We start from the raw sequence: 22,741 nt of genomic DNA, 5'->3' as shown, positions 1-22,741 counted from the left end.
ATAAAATAAAAATCTTTAAAAAAAGAATAACATGAAAATGTATTCCAACAAAGCTAAGTCATTCATCCAAAGTAACCAAAAAGATGGTGTAAAAGCCGGGACCCTATTCTGTGACTCTGAATTACTGTTCTTCTCTTTTCACTATATTACATGCTCACTGTAGTCCTCCATTATCCTATTTTTATATTATAACAAAAACTAACAAACTCTTTTGTGTTCACTATCCCAAAAATAATAATGAGAGGAAATAAAAGTGTCGAGAAAGGAGAGTGTTATTACCTGAACACTGGTTCAAGGTAGGATAATCTTTCGATCAGATCATGTTCCAACTGGGATTAATTGGTAGTGGATGCGTAGCTCCATGTCAAGAGCTTTTAAAGCTTTGTTGATTAGTAATGTCTTGGGGGAAGGGAATATTTTGTGATTCCTTAGTGAGGTCTGCTATGGGCTCTGGAAATAACAGGGGAGAGAGAAAAAGAAAGATTATTTACCATGCCAGGCCAGGATCTTTTTATATCAACATCAGCCATCTGAGATCATGGCACAAAATTTATTATTCTCGTATTTCTGGTAGATGAAGGAAAATAATTGTTAAGAATTGATCTCCATAGGGGCATAAATTTATTGGGAAGCTTCCTATAAATTCAAATTAAGTTAAGGAGTTCCCTTCATGACTCAGTGGTTAACGAACCTGACTAGGAACCATGAGGATGCGGGTTCGTTCCTTAACCTCACTCAGTGGGTTAAGGATCTGGCATTGCTGTGGCTGTGGTGTAGGCCAGCAGCTGTGGCTCTAATGCAACCCCTAGCCTGGGAACTTCCATATGCCATAGGCGTGGCCCTAAAAGGACAAAAAAAAAAAAAAAAGTTAAAAATATGACTTCACTTTTCTTATGAAGAGAAATTAAATATAAAATTTAGAGTCATAATCTTTGACAAAAATATGGCTGGCTTTGGTTAAAAGGGCAAAATGATGTTAGTAATAAAGATGGTGAGAGTATTAAGTCATAATTCCTAAATATAAGAATTTTCTAGAGAAGAAAGCTGATGGAGAACCAACCTGAAAGTCATACACAGTATATATTCATCTAAAATATAAAGTATCTTTCAAACTTGTGAAAAAATTATTTTCTGCAGCTGTTTTTCATTTCTAAAAGAGTGCTATAGAGCTATAGGAAAATTAGATCATGCAGTTTTCCATTTTTAATTGAAAAAAAACTTATTTAAACTAAGACTTATAACTATCCTTGCACAGAAATAACGCTGTAGATGCAAAATTTTCTGGATTCTAAATTTATTTTATGATTTCTAATTCTAGATGGTGTTTGTTGTTTTTTCTTACTTTGTGGTGGTTTTTCACTATAGAGCATTATCCTAAAATATCTCAGCTTGGGGGGGAAAAATAAGAATCCATTTCAGATTATCAGCTTGAGAGTCAGAGAAAAAGCAAGGATGTGTAACTAGTGATTTAGAAGCCTTTAATGCACCCGGATCAGTATGAGCTACAAATAAGACAGGGTAGGAAAGTCTTGGGAAACAGGGCATCAATGCTCTGTACACTCCTGGCAAAAAACAAAACTGAAGGCCATATCCCAAGGGTAACCAATTTGCCTATGAGAGAACAACAAAAAAAACTCAAATAGCACTTATTTTTAATTTCAGATAAATTTCAGTCTCACTAGAAAGCTATTTATCTCAAATAATAGAAATTCAAAAAAATAAACTGACAATAAATCAGACTTGTACATCTGGTAGAACTCCATGGGGACCAATTAAGACAACAAATACCCTATGTAAAAGACAATTTATGTATAAAACTATAAATACATATAATACATATTTTTACGTATTTGGGATTTTACATAGGATGCTGGTGCAGCATCATTTCCACAATATGGAATTTTTTTTTTTTTTTAGGGCCGCACCTGAAGCATATGGACATTCCCAGGCTAGGGGCTGAATCAGAGCTGTAGCTCCCAGCCTATGCCACAGCCATGGCAAGTCAAGCCTGAGTTATAACTATGGAATTCATCCCACTGAATTTGTCTAATTTCCTAAGGCAGACATTAAGAAAGAACTACTGGCATTTAGATTTTGTTTCTTTGTTTTATTTTGCTTTGTTCTGTAAAGGAAAATGCTTTGGCATTAGTATTAGCAATTAGAAAAAAAAAGAAAAGAAACAAGAAGACATAAAGGCAGAGGATCCTAAGTACCTAGAAAAAGGTAATCAAGCAAGAAACCATAAACCTATTCATCACAAAAGAACAGAAAACCACAAATTAATTCTAAGGCTCTCTGGGGGCTAAAAGCAACATGTGAATAAATCCTAGCAGTGCTACAACATATTCAACAACATGAGCCTGAATTTGTTATTTTAACAGCAAGAAACAGGCCATTTATCCCAGCGGTTTGCCTATACATATGACAGGCAATATTCTCTGTGAGGGTGCCATGGTTGAGCAGCTTTGGGCTGAATGTCTCATCTTCCTCTATGATTCACATGTAACAGTGTGAAAGCTGGTTCCACCTGTTAAACCCAGTGTCTTTCAAATTTATTTAGCTCAAAAAAACTTTTTTCTCCTCTTTTAGCACCAGTTAATACTTAGAGAATGTAATGTTTCCCAAAACACATATTGGAAAATTCCTGTGAATGTAGAGATTGGATGAAGGGGAAAATCTATCCCAAGTGTGGATACATACTCATAGGTCTCTAACTTCATGTGAATGTAAAGCTTTTGTAAAGAGCAAGAACGTTCATCACTCCTTTCATTTCTGCTACCTGAGATAATTCTGTGTCTGTTAAAATCGAGACAAGTTAGACCAGGAGGAGAACTGTAGGATATGACTATCCTTCTCCCAAAATGAAATAAAACTAGTTTGATAAGAAGTTAGAAATTCCAACTGCTTTAATAATACAGTTTCCATTGTCATTCACACTTTTTCAATAGAATCATAGCCCCCAGCAACCTCCTAGTCCGTCTGTTGGATGCTTTATACAAAAAGTGCTGAGAATTTCTTCTCTCTCTTGCTGCTCTAACTTGGCATGGCATTGTCTATTTCAAACACATGTCTACTGACATTTCTAGGGATTTCGAGGTAAGACATACAGAAAGGCCCACAGGAAAAGTGATAGTCACCAAGTCCTCAAGACATGAGCTGTGTAGGTAGCAAACTGTTTCCTGCAATCGAGCCACCAGTTTAAAAAACTTAGTGTTACGGACTGAACATGTGTTCCCCCCAAAACGTATATGTTGAACCCTGCTTCCCAATGTGGTGGTATTAGGAGAACGGGGCATTTGAGAGGTGATTAGGATTAGAAGAGACCATGAAAGGAGCCCTCACAAATGGGATTAGTGTCCTTATGAGAGTCACTAAGAGAGCTTACTTCCTCTCTGTTCTCTGCCATGTGAGGATACAATGAGAGGAAAGCAGTCTGCATCCCAGGGGTGGGCCTCACTAGAACCCAACCATGCTGTCACCCTCATTCAGGACTTCCAGCCTCCAGAACTGTAAGAAGTAATTTTCTGTTGTTTATAAGCCACCCAGTCAATGGTATCTTTGCTACAGCAGCCTAAACAGACTTTGTAGCATAATCCAAAAATTATTAATATTGAAAAAATTATTTATAAAGCATACCATTGTGAAATGAGTTTAGCGTTTTCTGAGTTTTAAACTTACAGGGAATCAGTAATACAGTAATAGTGAATCAGTAATCACTTCCTTTAAGTGGTGAGTTTTCTTGGAAATTTTGTCAAGGTGTGCTCATTATTTATTAACCATGTACAACCTCATAAAACATACTAGAGATGTAAAAATGCAAGAGGCTACCCTGTGGAAGTTCATGATCAAATGGTAGAAATGAACCTATTTGAATTATTTCAAATAATTGAAATACTGTGTAATATGTCTTCTGACTAGATAAGACCACACAGGTGAGCATGAGAGACAAAGTGATTAGCCAAGCTTACAAGAGTAAGGGAAGGCTGTATCACAGAGAAGATGCTGGTGTTGGGTGTCGGGAGATTGAAAGAAGTTTGCTAGGTGGACATATTAGACAAAGGCATTTTGAGGAAGGGAATTCACATGAGATACTTGAAAACAGGCTGGTCCATTCAGGACACTGCAAGGCAATGAGTATTGCTGGTTATCAAGAGGCTCGAAGGGGAGAAGAGGAAGCAAGGAAGTGATGTAACAGTAAGCTATTACCAGAACTCAACTTTTTAGCCTATGATCCTTCCTGGACAACAGCAGCTTTTGAATGAAATCAGGATTCATTTCTACAAAAAAAAAATTTTTTTTAATTACTTTTCTGACACCAAATGGCAAATGGCTGTTTGCAAAGAAGAATAAAGTCCGTATCAATTCAGATGACAAAAGCATAAGAGACTGAAAACTCCCATACAGCTTTCCTTCAAGCCATGAACCCTTGTCACATGGTCTTCTAATACGAATGGATGGAGACCCTCCTGCAACACCACTGTCAGTCTCATGAAAGAGACAGTGGATCCATTCAGGTTCTTTGGTTGCAAGCAAAATGAATAGAATCTGGTTATCTTACAGCAGAAGAAATATATTGGAGAAACCTGGGACAGCTCACAGAAGTGAAGGAAAGTGAACACGACAGATTTCTAAGGGGGCCCAACTAGAGCAGCCTCAGGAATCATGATGAATTGCAAGAGCTCTGGGCAGTCCCCTCCAGACATCCTCATCAGGATAGAAGAACTGCAACTATTTTCATCTTTCTCATTCCCTTTAAGATTTGAAAGCTACGGACAGAGGATCTGGTCCCACTAGCTTGCATTCCTCATTACCTTTAGCCAAGGAAAGGCAGGGCACGCAAACAAGTATGATGAGGGAAGGATAGTTTCCCTTAGGAGAATCAGGATGCTGATACTGACATAACAGAGAGGAGGTGCCGAACAGAGACAATAAAGGCCACCACCATCCATTATCATTTTTATGCAAATAGTATCACACCTCTGGAAATTTGTAAATAACCATCCCCCTAATTCACTGAAATCTATACCCTGGATCTACAGAATAGGATGAGATGGACGAGGTATTCCAAGGTAGGGAGGCAGGAAAGTAGAGAAGTTAAGAGCAAGATCCAGAGAGGCAAGCTAGAGGATCAAATCTCAATTCCACGATTTATAAGTGCTGAGATTTCAGTCAATTTTCTTAACTTCTCTGTGCCTCAGTTTTCCCACCTGTAAAAGTGTAAAAGTACTACTAGAGTTATTAGGAGAAAACATGAGCTAAGCTTGTGATGCATCAAGGGCTGTGGTGGCATCCTATAGGCACTCGGTAAACATTAGTTATCATCATTTTACTGTCTGCCCCTGTGACATCTAGAGGTATTTCTCTCTCCCTTTTAAAACTGGCTGTTTGGGTTCTTGTTGTCTCTAAATCTTCTTACATACCACCACAATATCACAGTAGAAATTCAGGGTGAGAGCATCTTTGTTTTTCTTCACCATGTTGTTGCTCTCCTACCTGAAGAGAATAGTCAAGATGCCATTTAGATTTCAAACTAATGTTCTGTGGCAATTGTTCAGCATGGGCAGCATTCAAAATACAACTCTAGCGATTTTTTTTCTAAGCAGTATACAACTAAGGTTAATAGAGGTGCCATTTTCAAAATGCATCTGCCCTGAGTAACATAAAAGGATTATTTAAGAGGACACAGGCCATAGGACACACCCTGATATTAAAAGAACTAGCAATGAAAATTAATTTTACAAGCTCCCACACATACCAATTTTCAATGACTCGGAATTTTCTATCTAAATTACTTTTTTCCCCTTGTTCAGGGAGTTCTACAAAAAATGAGTAGGAAGAAGAAAAATCCTTTCATTTGCAAACCATTGTGCAGACACCACCTGCACCTTTTGAGCATTTAAAGGTAAAAGACTTTGTCCTTTTGTTGTTCCTTTTTTCTGTTTTTCTCTGCAGAGCTGAGTGACAGCAGCATCAGTACAAAAATAAAATACCTATTTCCCCTCATCAAGTCTCACTGCTTTGTAAATCGGCTTGGATAGTCTTCATTTGGAAACACCCTATCTATGGGAACAGATGCCTTGAAATTTGGTAACGAAAGAGTAGCTTTTTAATCACAAAAACATATTTTCAAAATAAGCAAAACAGAGGAAGATTTCTGATTTTTGAAGTTTTATCACCCTCAAATGCTTATTTCTGTAACTTGTTCAAACTTTAAAATAGAGGCTAGGAGTTCCCGTCGTGGCGCAGTGGTTAACGAATCCGACTAGGATCCCTGGCCTTGCTCAGTGCGTTAACGATCCGGCGTTGCGGTGAGCTGTGGTGTAGGTCGCAGACGCAGCTTGGATCCCGGCGTTGCTGTGGCTCTGGCATAGGCCGGCAGCTGCAGCTCCGATTAGACCCCTAGCCTGGGAAACTCCATATGCCTCGGGAGTGGCCCAAGAAATGGCAAAAAGACAAAAAAAAAAAAAAAAAAATAGAGGCTAAAGTTCAAAATTAGACTCCACAGTTTTGTTTCAATTGCATTCCTAGGATAGACATTGGAAATAAACTTCAAGCTAACAAATTGGTCAAGATGTTCTCAGAAGTATTTCAAAGTCCAAGATTTTGTCTTCACACTCTTACAGTTGTCTAAGAGTTTATCTCTAGCAAATCATTTGAATTATTATTCAAAAGCAGCTACAGGCTTTTGATTCTTAACTGATTTTTTGGCTTAGTATTTTAATGTATAATTTTGCTTTTAAATTTCTTTAAATTGACTTAATGCTATTTACAAATTATACAATTCAAAGACTAACAAACCAAGATATTACAGAAGAGGAATTTTTCAGTTCTATAACTTGTTAATTAAGACCACCATACCCATATAAGAGAGCTCTAGATAATCTGGAAATCTCTAGGAATAGGCAAGTTGCCCCATATTTTAGGAGAAAGCAAACAAAAAGCTGACAATATTTTAGATATAATAATATGATATGATGCCTAGCTTGGTGTCAATTTTGCCCTTGTTGCCTTATCTTCATCACTTAAGCTAATAATTTAAAATATAGAAAAAGTAATGGAGATGTTTAAAGGGATGTCTCTAATTGGAAGTCCTGCTAATGTCTCACCAAAAAATAGTCTTATAAATACGCACACATATAATGATTTTTTAAAAGCTTAGGGAGTTCCCATTGTGGCTCAGTGGGTTACTAACCCAACTGGTATCCATGAGGATGCAGGTTCAAGCCCTGGCCTCACTCAGTGGGTTAACCAGCCGGCATTGCCATGAGCTGTTGTGTAGATCACAGATGCTGCTCGGATCTGGTATTGCTGTGGCTGTGGCATAGGCCGGCAGCTGCAGCTCCTATTCAACCCCTAGGCTGGGAATTTCCATACGCCACAGGTGCCACCCCTAAAAAACAAAAAAAAAATAAAATTAAAAAAAAAAAACCTAAGATAGGAAGATCCTAAAAGAAGTACCTACTGTAGAGTATAGATAGACTCAGTTCAAAATGTTAAGGTTCCAGGCAGTAGGGTTAAGAATCTCTGCATTTAAAACTATAAAGCATTGGAAAGAGAGCTACTTTCTTATGGTTGATTTGACTCAAGAATGTAATAAGCAGAGAAGAACCATGAGAAATGCACATACTATCTGCTGGCAAACACTCTACCTGGGTAAGTCTATCCTAATTTGGGGATAAAGCGATCAAGAGATAGAGATATACGTCAAAGAACAGTGATATATGCAGAACATTTGGAAGAAAAATAACAACGAAGAATCATAAGAAGGTCCTGAATCTGAAAGTGATTTACTAGTAGAAACAGAGAAAAAAACATTATAAATGTTATAGCACTCTTCAATAGGATGCCAGAATACCTAACCTGTATAAAACAAGAACAGAAAAATTAAATGCAAAGGAGACTGAGAAGAAAAAAACAGCATAAGAGTATGAAAATATAATTGAAATAAATCAATGAAATTAAACATAGATTAAATATTTCGATCCATGGATTAAGAAATATGTATTAAAGAACAGAATTGACAATACTGTAAACATTGGGCATGGAGGTATGTTAGATTTAGTTTGGCTTGGTTAGATTTTTTTCCATCAGAACAAAGGCAAACATTTACCAGATTAAAATTAAAATTAAGCAAAACAAGGGTAAAATACTGAGTAGAGCTGCGTACTGCTCCTGAATTACTCATGTATCATATATCTCTCAAAGAGATGTCTTCTACAGTTAAAATAAGAATCCAGTGAGAAAAAAAACCATCTGTTTCTTGAAATACTACAAACTGTCTTATAAACTGACAACCAGCCATATTTATCTGATACTTTGAAGGAATAGCACAGGGTTTTAGATCTAAATGGAACAAGTCAATTTGGAAAGATGAGGTGACCGAACTTGAATGGAAATGGGTAAACTACTCCTCAACACACTGTGAAGAGACAGCATAGGGAGTTCCCGTTGATAGCTCACTAGTAATAAATCCAACTAGTATCCATGAGGAGGCAGGTTTGATCCCTGACCTCTCTCAGTGGGTAAAGGATACAGAATTGCCATAAGCTGTGGTGTAGGTTGCAGACACGGCACGGATCTGGCATTGCTGTGGCTGTGGTATAGGCCAGCAGCTGTAGCTCTGTTTCAACCCTTAGCCTGGGAACTTCCAAATGCCATGGGTGCAGCCCTAAAAAGAAAAAAAAAATATATATATATATATACATTAAACCCTAACAGAAACATCTTCTTATAACCTTTCTTCCTGTAGTCTTACCTTGTCCCACAAAATAAAAATTTTTGTCAAAATTTTAGCTACCTTTAGGAAGAACTGAACAAAAAAATCTTCCACACTTCTCTTCAACCATTACTGGATTCTCTCCACAGGAAGAAAGTCTATAAATTTTGGAGAGCTTGGGGACAGCCTGATGTGTATATACTTAACTTTCTTATACAGAAGTTCTCAACTAGGGGCACTTTTGGCTGCCAGGAGAGCTTGGGCAACACCTGGAGACATTTTTTTATTTCCGCAACTTCAGATGGAAGTTGGAAGGAAGCTATCACTTTCATGTGGTGGGTTGAGGCCAGGAATGCTGCTAAGCACCCTACAACACATAAGACAGCCCCGATGACAAAAAATTATCCTTGCAAAATGTCTGTACTGCCAGGGTTGCTCACCAGATGGAGATCTCTGCTTATTCATAGCCCTGACTCATGTTCTCCCTTCTTCTTTCTTATTTCTACTTCCCATCTCATGAAATGAAAAAATTGAGGACAATCTACCTAGATTTTTCTACCATCACTTAGGTTGGTAAGTTGTATCATCATGAGGACAAAGAGGCTGTATCATGTTTGTACACATGGTACCAATATGGCTTTGTAAGTGGCAATTTGAATCTCACAGATGAGCAGGCAGATAAGCCACCATATTTGCTGTGATAGAATCATTGTAACAGTCAACAGCTGATCAGCTAGAACCTTATCCTCTAATCATGGGAAATACTAAGAGAGAAATGGGTTTGGAGGGTGGGATCAAACTTTCTTCTTCTATTAAATGTGAGATACTTAGATATCTAAGTGTAAATGTCAAGGAGGTAACTGGACATGTGAGTCTGGGACTCTGAGAGAGATAAAATTAGAGGTAAATTTGTCAATTACCAGTGATAGCTATTTGAAACCATGTGACTGGGTAGATTGTTTAGAAAATGAGAATCAATTAAAAATAGAGGACTGAGGGGAGTTCCCATTGTGGCGCAGCAGAAATAAATCCAACTAGGAACCACGGGGTTGCGGGTTTGATCCCTGGCCTCCCTCAGCGGGTTGAGGATCCAGCGTTGCAGTGAGCTGTGGTGTAGGTCGCAGACCCGGCTGGGATCTGGAGTTGCTGTGGCTGTGACGTAGGCCGGCAGCTATGGCTCCTATTCCACCCCTAGCCTGGGAGCCTCTGTATGCCGCGGGTACAGTCCTAAAAAAGACAAAAAGACAAAAAAAAAAAAATTAGAGGACTGAGAACTCAGCATTCCAATATATCAATATTTAGAGGTCTAAAAAGGGAGGAGTAGGAGCAAGAAAAGAGAACAAGAAGCTACACAAGTTAAGGAAGCTGTCTTCCAAGAGAAGCCCGACAGACATTCAGAGTAAGGAAAGGATTAAAGGAATCCCTGAGAGATGGAGAAAAAGATGTCAGTTCTTATCTAGAATGGACATTATTTCCCTGTCCAACATCCGTCCCGAAATCTTAGTTTAGTTTCCCCAGAAGCAGAGCCTGAGAAGGAATTATTTATTGAGTCTGTACTCTCAGGAAAAGGGAATGGGGGAAGCAGGATGGGACAGGGGGAAAGCTAATCAAGGTTGTGCTCTCTCCTGGAACTTTGAAGTATGTTGTATATTATTAACTTATTCCCTCCTTGAGAAGAGACAGTCTTTTATGCCCTTGAATCAAATAGTCACTTGACACAAGCTGCTTGCTAGAGAAAGGGATTGTTTACTTTCTAGATGAGCTGCTTCCTCTGCTGAAGGCAATCACCTGAGAAGGGGGAAGCTCTGAGCTGTTAGCAGCCAACACTCACAGCAGCTCAGGGATGGATGCCTCTGCTTGGTCAATGGATCTGAGAGGAGCACCAACACCATCTACCGCATTTCTTCTATTAACAGACCTCATTGTTCGTTCAAGGAACCACTCTTCCTTTACTCTCAACTTGTTCTTGTGGGGTTGACTCTACTCTTCCCACCCCAACTCCAAAGAACCAATAGGCATGAGAGAGGCTTCCAACTAATAGGGTCGTAATTATAGTTTTAGGCACCAGCTCATGACCCAACTTGAAACGACGAGGTCCAGACCTGGAATTTTTGCAAGAACTCTTAGGAGAGGGAGTACCTCTTCACTAGGGTGGCTAAGACATGAGAAGGATGTAAAATGAAATTGCAACTTTATCACCAGGAGGAAGGAGCCTACCTAAGAATGAAGCCAAATGAGAGGAAAGCTCAGCTTAGGGACAGAGGCAAACTCCTGACCTTGTCTGTGCACCTGGATACAGACATACTGATTCACCCATGCTTCCTAGGTTTGTGAAACAATCACTCTTATGCTTTAGTCAACCTGGGTTGAGTTTTTGTCTCTTCTACTCACCTGAAAGTCTTAGCTGTACTGCCTAAAAATGACTTCTTTATGATTCCCCTCTATTATTTACAGTAATTTGATGCAAATTTAAATAGCTGTCTTTTCTATCCAACCAAACATGCACTAAGACAAATATAATACATACAGATTAATGATTCAAAGATTATAAAACAATCAAGTGAACAAACCTCAAAATAGCACAAAACATTCTTTGATCTTTCCTGGATGACTTAGAAAGCCCTTCAGAATGATCCAACGCCTTTGGTTTATGTCTGTTAACACCAAATATCATTATATTTTCCATTTGGAATAAATATTAAAAGAAGGAAAACAGATTTTGCTAGCATTTTTCCAAAACAAAACAAAAATATATCCCTTGATGCCTTGCTGCATGAGAAGCCAATATTAACACTATTACTTCAGTTATCTATGATCTTTTGTTTGATTTAACACCTGGAAAATGCTATAAGAAATCACTTACTTCTAATTGTTGTAAAATGCTAGTTAGAAATCACTTATTTCCTCTACTTAACCCATTATTCACAAAGCACTTATCAAAATTTTTGTAATATACACTGATCCAGCAAAAACTAGAGAGTAAATACATCACAGCTGACCTTGTTGAAAATCTGACAGTTTCATTTAAACCCGTATTCATAGCTGTGTACTTGTCTTTCTACATTATGGTTTCAACATATTGAAGTTGTTCTTTGAACCCTAAACAGTCATGTTCATTCATAGTGATTTCAACACTGTTCAGTTACAGCTGAGACTGAATACTGAGTCCTCTGCCCAAGTCTCCTTTCTCAGAGACATTCATAGCTGTCTGACTAGGCATTAAGCTATTGCTGAAATTATGCAAGTTTAACTTTTTCAAGAGAGATCAATTGAAGCAAATGGATCATAAAAAATCTTAACAGATATTTAGTACAATAATAATAACAATAATATCATGCATCAAGATAAATGCTACAAATGCAATTAGAAAGATAATGCACGATGAGGTAAAGAGGCTACTGGGAAAATTGTGATGATGGATAGGTTTTTGTGCCTGTTTGTTTCTCATTAACATGACATCACTCAGTAACAAGAGTCCTTTTCACTGTGAATTTTGTAGCTAAAGGAGAACCTTCAGAAGAGATGAATTTCCTTTGATTCCACCTCCCCACAACCCTCAGAGCTCCTCAGGGAGCAATGTCAATTATACCATCGTCAATGCAAATGGCATTTTAAAGAGTCAGTACAGCAGGAAGAGAATGTTAATGCTGCTGAGAAGTGCCGATGTGCACTGCAGACTTTCCCCTAAAGTCTGCAGCCCATCACATGTCTTTATTCATTCAGATCTAATCCTATCAACTGAGAGGACAGGCCACTGGCTTGCTCTCTGCCTTTGTCACTCAAACTTACCCATTAAAAACAATCCATTTTCTAAAGTCAGACAGTGTGGAATTCATGTTTGGCAGCCAAAAGATAAACTCCCATATACAGAGAATGATAATGAGGAGCCTGCTGGCTTTCTTGCTTGATGGGTTATTCTTATTAAGATAAAATGTATTCCAAAAGTGACTCAGAAACATGGAAATCAGCTACTTCGTAAAAAGTTATGGGCTCTTAGGCTTTCAAATTAAGGAAACAAATATGATGAACATGAACTCAAACTCAGTAGAAAAGTGTTACCACTAGAAAGTCCTCCTTTCATTGTGTTTTCTAATGTTGCAGTACTATAAAGAAGAATCTCATAATTGTATTATGATGAGAATTTAGATGGCTTGATAACTGAATCATCTCTACTAAGCTTTTATGTAATGAACATTTCACTTGTGATAACAAATAAAGCATCTAAGTAAATAATTATCTTACTTTGATGGCACATCTACCATGTACAAGGCACTGTGCCATGGTGAAGGGCATGAGAAAGTATAAGATGAAAGACACAGGTCTTGCCCTAAAGAAGTAGTGGCGTACGGAGAAAACAATAACCAGCATGCAAGAGAAGATATGAAACTGTGGAATGTCCTACAAAGTGAATGTATATATACAGTTATCCAATAGAAACTCAAAAAGCAATGAAGGCATGTGAACAGTCCATGCTGGGGCTAATTGAGATAAGGTGATGGGCCTAAGTCTTAGGATATTACTTTACCCTCTAGGCAGTGAAGATCTAAAGAAACTTTGAGCAGAGAAGTGAAACGGCGAAGCACTGAAGGAAGATAACACTGCTAGTAGTATACATATTGGACTCGAAAGAGAGTTTACCCACTGATAGTGATAGTATGTGAAATGATTTTAGATGGCACATGAACATGAAATTAAGTAAAACCAAATTACACAGTGGAAAACATACTCTATTTTAATGTACATTTTTAGAATATTTGAAGGAGCCCATTTTTATTTGATAGTAACGTAACTTTCACACCTCTGTAACACTTCATTAACACTCCTTTCAACAGAGAGCAGACAATCACAACCAGTTCAAATTCAATAAAATTGTCTTCATTAAATTTGCATTTACTTTTACAATTACCATCTATTTAGAGCAAGTGACACTACTTTCCTATTTGTATAAATAAGTAGAAATAAATATTATAAAGCTTTCATTTAAAATAAAATAAAATAAAAATTGAGAGTTCCCGTCATGGCACAGCAGAAACGAATCCAACTAGGAACCATGAGGCTGCAGGTTGGATCCCTGGCCTCACTCAGCAAGTTAAGGATCCGGCATTGCTGTGAGCTGTGGTGTAGGTCACAGATGCAGCTCAGATCTGGTGTGGCTCTGGCATAGACTGGCAGCTACAGCTCCGATGAGACCCCTAGCCTGGGAACCTCCATATGCCACGGGTGCTGCCCTAAAAGGACAAAAAGACAATAAATAAATAAATTAATTAAATAAAAATTAATTGAAGGGAAAATTAAGTATATAATACTACACGTGCTTTGCATATATGGCAAAAATCAAGAAATGGAATGCAATTAAGCTGTTTGGAAAACACAGACCTAGGCTAGAAGCCACAAAACATTTTTTCAAATAAATACTCATACATACTCATATAGTTTTTTTCCAATATGTTCACCACAGCATTGTTGTAATACAGAAAACTAAAAAATAAATAAATATTCCTAAATTGAGAAGAGGTTAAATGAAATATGGCATCAGTATTCTAGATTATATGCAGCTATACATGGATATGTATATTTATATGAATGGGAAAGAAAAATATGTACTTATGTGGAAAGATCACCAAGTTTTTAAAAAACAAGGAAACAATATAACTCAGAAAATCATGTGTTTGATATGATCCCAATTAATTTCTGAAATGTATAAGTGCATATAAATTCACAGAAGAAGAATATGAAAAATAATCTTTATAGATAATATTGTTCAGCTTGGGAGAAGTAAATATGGAATCCAAAGTTGGGGGGTGGGGATTGGTGAGTGTAAATTGATGCAACCACTATGGAGAATAGTACGGAGGTTCCTTTAAAAACTAAATATAGAACTACCATATGATCCAGCCATCCCATTCCTGGGCATATATCCAGAGAAAACCATAATTTGAAAATATGCATGCACCTCAATGCTCATTGCAGTATTATTCATAATACCCAAGACACGGAAGCAACCTAAATGTCCATCAACAGAGGAATGGATAAAGATGTGTTACATATATACAATGCTATATTAGTCATAAGAAAGAATGCCATTTGCAGCAACATGTATGGACCTAGAGATTAACATACTCAGTGAAACAAGTCATACAGAGAAAGATAAATATCATATGATAATAGCTATATGTGAAATATAATAAAAAATGATACAAAAGAACTTATTCAAAAAACTGAAACTCACAAATTTCAAAACTAATGTTAGGTTACTATCAGTGAAAGTGTTGGGGGGAGTGAAGAATTGGGACGGTGAGAAGAACATATACACACACTACTGTATAAAATATATAATTAAAGAGAACCTACTGTATAGCACAGGGAAATCTACTCAATAGTTCTCTAGCTCTCTCGATGTCTCATTCTCTCATGGTTTCACATCTTCACTCAATTGTCACCTTGCCACTAGGGCCTGCCCTCACCACCCTAGGTCAAATTGCAATACTTTCCAGAGATGCTTCCTGGACAATTCCCCTACTCAAATTTTCTCCAAAGAAAATTATATTATATCATACTGTATTGTATTGTATTATATTATATTACAGTCCAAAATACTTTACAAGTGTATTTTCACATTGTTTTATGTTGTCTCCCTACACAACATACAATGTCTCACTATAATAAACATTCCATGGCGAGAAGAAAAAAAATTATCGTTGTAGTTTTTTTAAATACTTAAGCAAACAAAGGAGACCTTCAGGTAAATTTCCATTGATTTATCTCCCTCCCAAAACTATACTAAAACATCAGCTAAGAACTTTCGAAAGGGCACAAAACCACAAGGTCAAAGTAAACAGGGGCAAATGCAGCACAATTTTAAAAGCTGGATGGTGGTAAAGAATCTAAACAGAATGAATCTAAAGAAAGCTCAGTCCTAAAACGGCAGTGGAAGAAGCCAAGAAGAAACCCAATATGCTTTGCAGAAACTACAGAGGCTCTGGAATTGCCAACATTAGATCCTCTGGGAATGGATGTGGAAGTGAAATTAAAAAGCAGGAGGATGGTTGGAAAGATTATTAATGAAGTAGTTAGACAATTCTGGAATTCAGTTCCAACCCTGAATAGTCGGTCTGGACATATCTCTGCCCTAAAAGGATAAAGGGGTTTAATCCTCTAGAGGAAATAAGATGGGTTTACTGGAGTTCCCGTTGTGGCTCAGTGGTTAATGAATCCGACTAGGAACCATGGGGTTGCGGGTTCGATCCCTGGCCTTGCTCAGTGGGTTAAGGATCTGGTGATGCCGTGAGCTGTGGTGTAGGTCACAGACGCGGCTCGGATCCCGCATTGCTGTGGCTCTGGTGTAGGCTGCCGGCTACAGCTCCGATTGGACCCCTAAGCCTGGGAACCTCCATATGCTGCCGGAGCAGCCCAAGAAATGGCAAAAAGACAAAAAAAAAAAAAAAAAAAAAAGGTGGATTTATTCTCTAAATAGGAGAGCAAATGGCATAGACAATTAAAGGTGAAGATAATAGATGGGAATAAAAGGGATTCTCCTTCAGGAATTCCATCCAAGAAAGGGCCCACCAAGATCAAATTAGAATGGAGCCCACAGTCCAGAATTTCCACGTGAGCACTGAGGAGCTTCCTGTCAGCTGTTTACTGCCTCACTCTTGAAGGATCACCAGCATCATTTAAAAAAAGTCTTAAGCATGTGAGGTAGGGTTTGAAAGAAATAAAAACCATATGGAGGAAGAAGAGTCTTCAAAAGGAGAATAAAACTTACCTAAACCCTGTTTGTTCAGAAGGTTAGACAAGCTATAATATGAAATAAGAACAGGGTATCATTAAAAGAAGAAGGAGGAGGAGAAGAAGTGGAGGGAGGAGGAGAGGAAGAAATGGAAGAAAGAACAAAAAGAGCTATTGGGAAAAATAAATATATACATACACACACATGTACAGTACATATATATGCATGTGAATTTGTATACATGTGTGTATAACTCAGTGGAATAGATAAAAGATGAAAGTCAGGAAATCTCCTAGAATTTGAATAAGACTTCAGAGAATAGTTGTGCCTCTAGTTATTATATTCATATGCTTTTTTTTAGAATGGTTTGCTCATGACTTAGTACAATATACCTCATTGGCCAATTTGTTTATCTTGATCTTCTAATTTCCCATTTCCTCTAAAATTACCTTCCTACTATCACCTTAAGGGCTAATTCTTCTGTAGAAAGTTCTAGTTTGTATTTCTCATTTTAACTTCCAGTCCAATTTATCAATCTAGAAAAAAAAAATTGTTAGAATCTCTCACTTCTCCGCTTTTGGGCCTGGAATAAGGTGAAGTCAACACTTTTAAAAGGAAGGGAAGAAAAAAAAGCTAGTTTTTACTTGTTTATGTCAATCTCTCCTACTTGAATGTGAGCTACATTCCATGATCAGGGACTTTGTTTTATATTCTCACTGCCTAGAATAGTGCCCAATGCAATATGAAAGTACGGAAAATACTCCTTTAATGAATGAATGAGTGAACAAATGAATAAACATATGCCAGGTGGATGTGGCTTTTAAAAGTGCCATTACAACTTGGGGAAAGAATGGATATAGTAACAAAGAAGCAGTGAGAAATACTTTGACAACCACAGATTTTTATCTCTATGACACTTGCTTTGAAAAATCTCAAGTTATCTATGCTATTAACCCCATTTCTCCCAATCTAACTCTAGTCAGATCATACTTAAGGGTACAAGAGTCATGCTCAGTAACAGCTCTCATTATATACATTTTTCTGACCCAGGGATTCCCATCTGTTAAGGACACCCTTGGAAAAATCCCTTGTATGGACCTACAAGCCCTCACCCCTGCCTCATGACAAGCATTTTCTTCTTGTTAGAAACAGATGGTTTAACAGGCTGCGAGTTATCCTTCTTTACTTAGTGTTTTCTTAATTTTAGCAAAGTAATGCATCCATGTGGCTTTAAAGTCACAATCAGCTGGTGAGATAGAGACTGGGCCATTTGGTTGAGGAGAACCCAACTGTCAGCATTTGTGGGTCCCTCTTGTGTGGGGGTATAAGCCTGGCTTTCAGTGTTCTGAAAACTGTTCAGAAGAATAGGAACAGGGGAATCTTACCATTCGAGTTGCATATACTCAGCACCTCACTGTGATCCCCAGCTGTACAAACCTCTCCAGTGTGAACCTTTCATTTTTCTACCCTGATGGGCAAGAAGCGGTTCCCAGGAATATGGGGGCTGAGAAAGGTAATGTGCAGGTCTAAATTCTCATCACACAAAAGCTTAATCAGTCCCCATTTTTCATTTCTTTTCATTCTTCCTTTTTAAAACTACCTGGTATCTCTAATTCCTAACCCTTTCTAGAGGTTAGGACATAATTTTCCTTATCTCTCTTTGGCTTCATCCACTGCAGGCTTTAGCTTCAGCTTTGCCAGGTGGGACACTTAAGTCTCTACAATTCCATCTGCAAAATGCTGTCGAATATTCACAGACATAGAGAACACACTTATGGTTGCCAAGGGAAGTTGGGGAGGGAGTGGGGTGAACTGGGAATTTGGGGTTAGTGGATGCAAACTCTTACATTTAGAATGCATAAGCAGTGAGGTCCTACTGTAGAACATAGTGAACTATATTCAATCTCTTGTGATAGAACATGATGAAGATGAGAAAAAGAATGTGTATATATGTATGTATGACTGGGTCATTTTGCTGTACAATAGAAATTGACACAACATTGTAAACCAACTATAATAAAATAATTTTAATGCTACTAAATTATTTCCTATATTGTACTCTTCTGGTTTTTTTTTAAACAAGCACATATTTTTATTTATTTTGCAAGGCTTAGGAAGGTGTGCAAATAAATGCCTATGTTCAATCCTCTGTTAAACCATAAGTCCTTAGTCAATGTCTACTATCCAATGCCTAAGTGCCTCTAAGAGATAAGCTTTATATCTACATTTTTTTAAAAAAGAGACTTTATAATATCTTTAAGTCTCTTGTTTAGTCTCTTTCTTTAGAAATTGTGTGTATTTTCTTTTCCACATTTTTATTAAACAATAGTGATCCGAATAAAGAAAAAGAATGTCATGAGCTGTTGTCACCAAAGATCTATAGTTTCTGCCATAAGAGAAATAATAAATGAAAAATTCACTCCCCCACCTCTCCTTCTCTCTTTCTCTCTCTCCTTCTCTCTCTTCCCTCAAGAAGATGCCTTTGTCAAAATTTTAGAAGATTGAGAGCTTTGCTAGAAATTCATCTCCATTTACTTGTCAATGTCCACTCCCTTGAAGCTACATCAGTTCAGGGGCAAAGAATTTTTAGAAGTTGAAGAATCCCAAATTCAGTCAGGAATTAAAGAAAAAATTCACTGACCAGTCTCTGTCTCTTAGCGTCCTATAATTTGTGCTTCATCTGGGATCAAAAAGGATCCAAGTAAGATCTTCTCCAGTGAAGCAGCAGCTGGCTCATAAAAGGGGCATATTAGAGGGGTTTCCTGAATATTATTACTTCTAGTGTGTTGATCTTGATCCTATCAGACATCTCAGAGTCAGTCCTTTGCTATGGTATATTGTGGATAATACTGACCATTAAGTTTTGGTCCCTTCTTCCCCCTTTGTCTAGCATCCTTGTTCCTAGCTCTTTATCTTGATCCATAATAAGCCAGGTTTCCCCATTTCTGCCTCAATTTTCTGACTCACAGACCTCAGGCTTCCTCTAAACACAATAAATCTGAGGCCTCTCACTGCCCCCACTACCAACACTATTAGCTCTATAGTACTGGTCTTATTCTCTCTCTTTTTTCTGAATCACACTTAGGAAGTGTTAACCTGCTGTGAGCCATGACTCCTGTCACATCTGTGACAGCATCACTCTTGCTCAAAAAACTCTGAAGTACTCCTAGATAAAACCCACTGTTTGGATTTCAGCCTACAAAGCTGTGCACAAGATATCTCCACTTAAAATTATCCAAACGATGCAAACTATTGCTTTTGGAATGGATAAGCAATGAGATCCTGCTGTATAGCACTAGGAACTATATCTAGTCACTTATGATGGAGCATGATAGAGGATAATGTGAGAAAAAGAATGTATATATGTATGTGTGACTGGGTCACTTTGCTGTATAGTAGAAAATTAACAGAACACTGTAAGCCAACTATAATGGAAAAAATAAAAATCATTTCAAAAAAATTATCCAAACGGATGATACCACTCCTTAGCCAGTTATTTATTCCATCATATTTACCTTAATATCACTCTGAAGTATCCCTTTTAGGCCTGTTCAATCCTACACATCCTTAAAGGGCTAGATCACTGTTACCCCTTCTAACAGTCTCACCTGATATTTTGAGATTACCTTCGTGTTTCCTTTTCCACTCCCCTCACTTTTTCCTTTGACTATATACTGCCTTACGTGACTATTTACTGTTCCGGATTAAGGACAAAAAGATAAGTTTGATGAGAGAAAATAATATAGGGAAGAGAGAATAGTAAGTCAAGTTAGGAATTATACACATTCCCAAGCAATAAAACATAGAAATTGTGACAAAAGTAATTATTAATGTATATTGTTACAGTGCTATTAGCTTGTTATAAAAGAGAAAAGATCATATTATGCAGTTAAGTCATGACTCTATGAGGACTCTTCCAGCTTATTTACCAAACCCTCAACCTACACATCCATAGTCTTCTTGACACTAAGAACCTGGGTTTCCTTCTAGCAATAAATTTATACCACTTGCATGTTCTGAAACAAGAGCTCTATCTTGGATTCCAAAGTTAAGAGAACACCCTAGGTATTGTTTACCATGAATGTCAAAAAGAATATGACTGAAAAATATGGACCAAAAAAACCTACAAAAAAATCAGCCCCCTTCTAAAAACACCACCCTCCTTTTCCCTGCTCAGGAAAAGGTATTTCTGTAATGTATATATATTTTAAAAGTACTTTTTTCAAGTATTAAATTTTCTCAAAATAATGATAATAAAATTTCCTTAGGTCACTGAGAACAAGCTTACTATCTTTTCTGGGTAAACTCTACTTATAAAAAAAAAAAAAAACCCAGGGGAATATTTCTGAAGCTGAAACATTAATAATTATTACAAACATACTGAAAAATTTCCCTTGTTGAAAAAATAGATAAATATGGCACGAGTATGCAGCATCAATGCATTCACCATGTTCTAATAGAAACCAAATAGAAAGACACTCAGATCTAGGCACATCATGACAAATATTTTGGTTTACAAGGGTTAAAAAAAAAAATCCTGAAAGTATTCAAGCAAGAAGAAACAAGCTACTTATAAAGAATACAAGCTAGGATGGCCTAATATTTAACATTAAATTGTATTACAAAGAAAAATTTGGTGCCCAGATCACTTGCCTTAAATTCATACAGAGATGTTCAGGTACATATAATTTCAAAAAAAACAAACAACCAAAAAAATTCCTATTTGAAGTTACACTCTAGCCAACTGAAACATAAATCAAATTAGGAACTAAATTGAGAAAGACACAAAATACAACTGATCCCCATGCTTAATTTGCACTAAACACTGGGAATCCACTTTAATCATGTGTAATTGACTGCATTCAAGAATGAAACTTGATCTTACAATGACTTGCTCACATGTTTTTCTTCTGTGTGTCCCTTCTTCATTCCAAAAAGATATATTTCTTGATCCCTCTAAGAAATGCAGCCAAAAAAAAAAAAAAAGGACTGGAGATTTGGAATCATCTTCCCCAAAAGTTTTAGAGCAATTTATGGCAATCTATAGCAAAGAGAACAACATTAAGCACTAAAATAATTTACCAGACGTACTGAACTTGTTATCCTCCAAAATGAAATAGAAAACACAATTCTAGCACTAAAGCTTTTTATATAAATTAAAGTTAGAAATATAACGGAAAATCACTGATCATTGTCCAAAGCAGAAATTATAGGGTCTGGGGAAAATGTGTTAAATCTATCCTTCAAAACCTCTAATATGATGTTTATATATCTGTTTAAGCGGGGAAAAGATCTATCACCAAAACTCAGCTTTGAATGCTGGCCACAAGCACTCAATTTGGGAGCTTATGATGTTATTCCATATGAAACTACCCAACATAATTGGAAAGCATTGTAGTATAGAAAATAATTCACATTTGTTGAGGGAAAGTGAATTTATTTGAAATAGCACTGTTCCTTTCACTGATTTTAAGGGGAAAAGTTGACATTTGGATTATCCAAACAGATGTGTGCATATAATTTCCAAGTTATTTATTAAAGTTTTATAGCAAGGGAAAACTTATATTTAAGAAGCAAATTATTTGCAAATGGGTGTTCTGTTTGGTTCTCCTTGCAGATGCCACAGCCACACATGTAACTTTTTTTTTACTTTCTTTTAATTACAGTTTATTTACAATGTTGTGCCAATTTATGCTGTACAGCAACATGACCCAGTCATAGATATATATAGATATAGATATTCCTTTTCTTATATTCATTTTCATCCATCCCAAGAGACTGGATATAGGTCTTGCGCTATATAGCAGGACCTCATTGCTTATCCATTCTGAATGTCATAGTTTGCATCTACTAACCCCAGTCCTTTTTTTTTCTTCTTTTTCATTTTTGGGCTGCATCTAAATATGTAAGTATGTAACTTCCCAGGCTGGGTGTGGAATCAGAGCTGTAGTGGCTGGCCTACACCATAGCTTGGAGCAACACCAGATCCTTAGCCCAATGAGAGAGGCCAGGGATCAAGCCACATCCTCATGGACACCATGTCGGGTTCTTAACCAACTGAGCCACAATGCAAACTCCTCCTATTCCTGTATTAGGGGGAGGAAAAAGTATTACTCTTTATTTATAATGCTCTCTCTTAGCTCTCTAAGAAAGGTACTATCTATGCAGTAATGTTCATGGCAAGAAGAGAAGTGTTAAGAACAGGAGACTGTATGTCACTTAAAACCTCTGAACTGAAGCGAGGAATCCAAGCCCTCCTCCCGCTCCTCACAGGGACCCAGAATCACATCGGAAGG

The sequence above is a fragment of the Sus scrofa genome, chromosome 16 (assembly GCF_000003025.6).
Source record: "Sus scrofa isolate TJ Tabasco breed Duroc chromosome 16, Sscrofa11.1, whole genome shotgun sequence".
Classification (NCBI taxonomy): Eukaryota; Metazoa; Chordata; class Mammalia; order Artiodactyla; family Suidae; genus Sus; species Sus scrofa.
Note: the sequence above shows the minus strand (reverse complement) of the source record.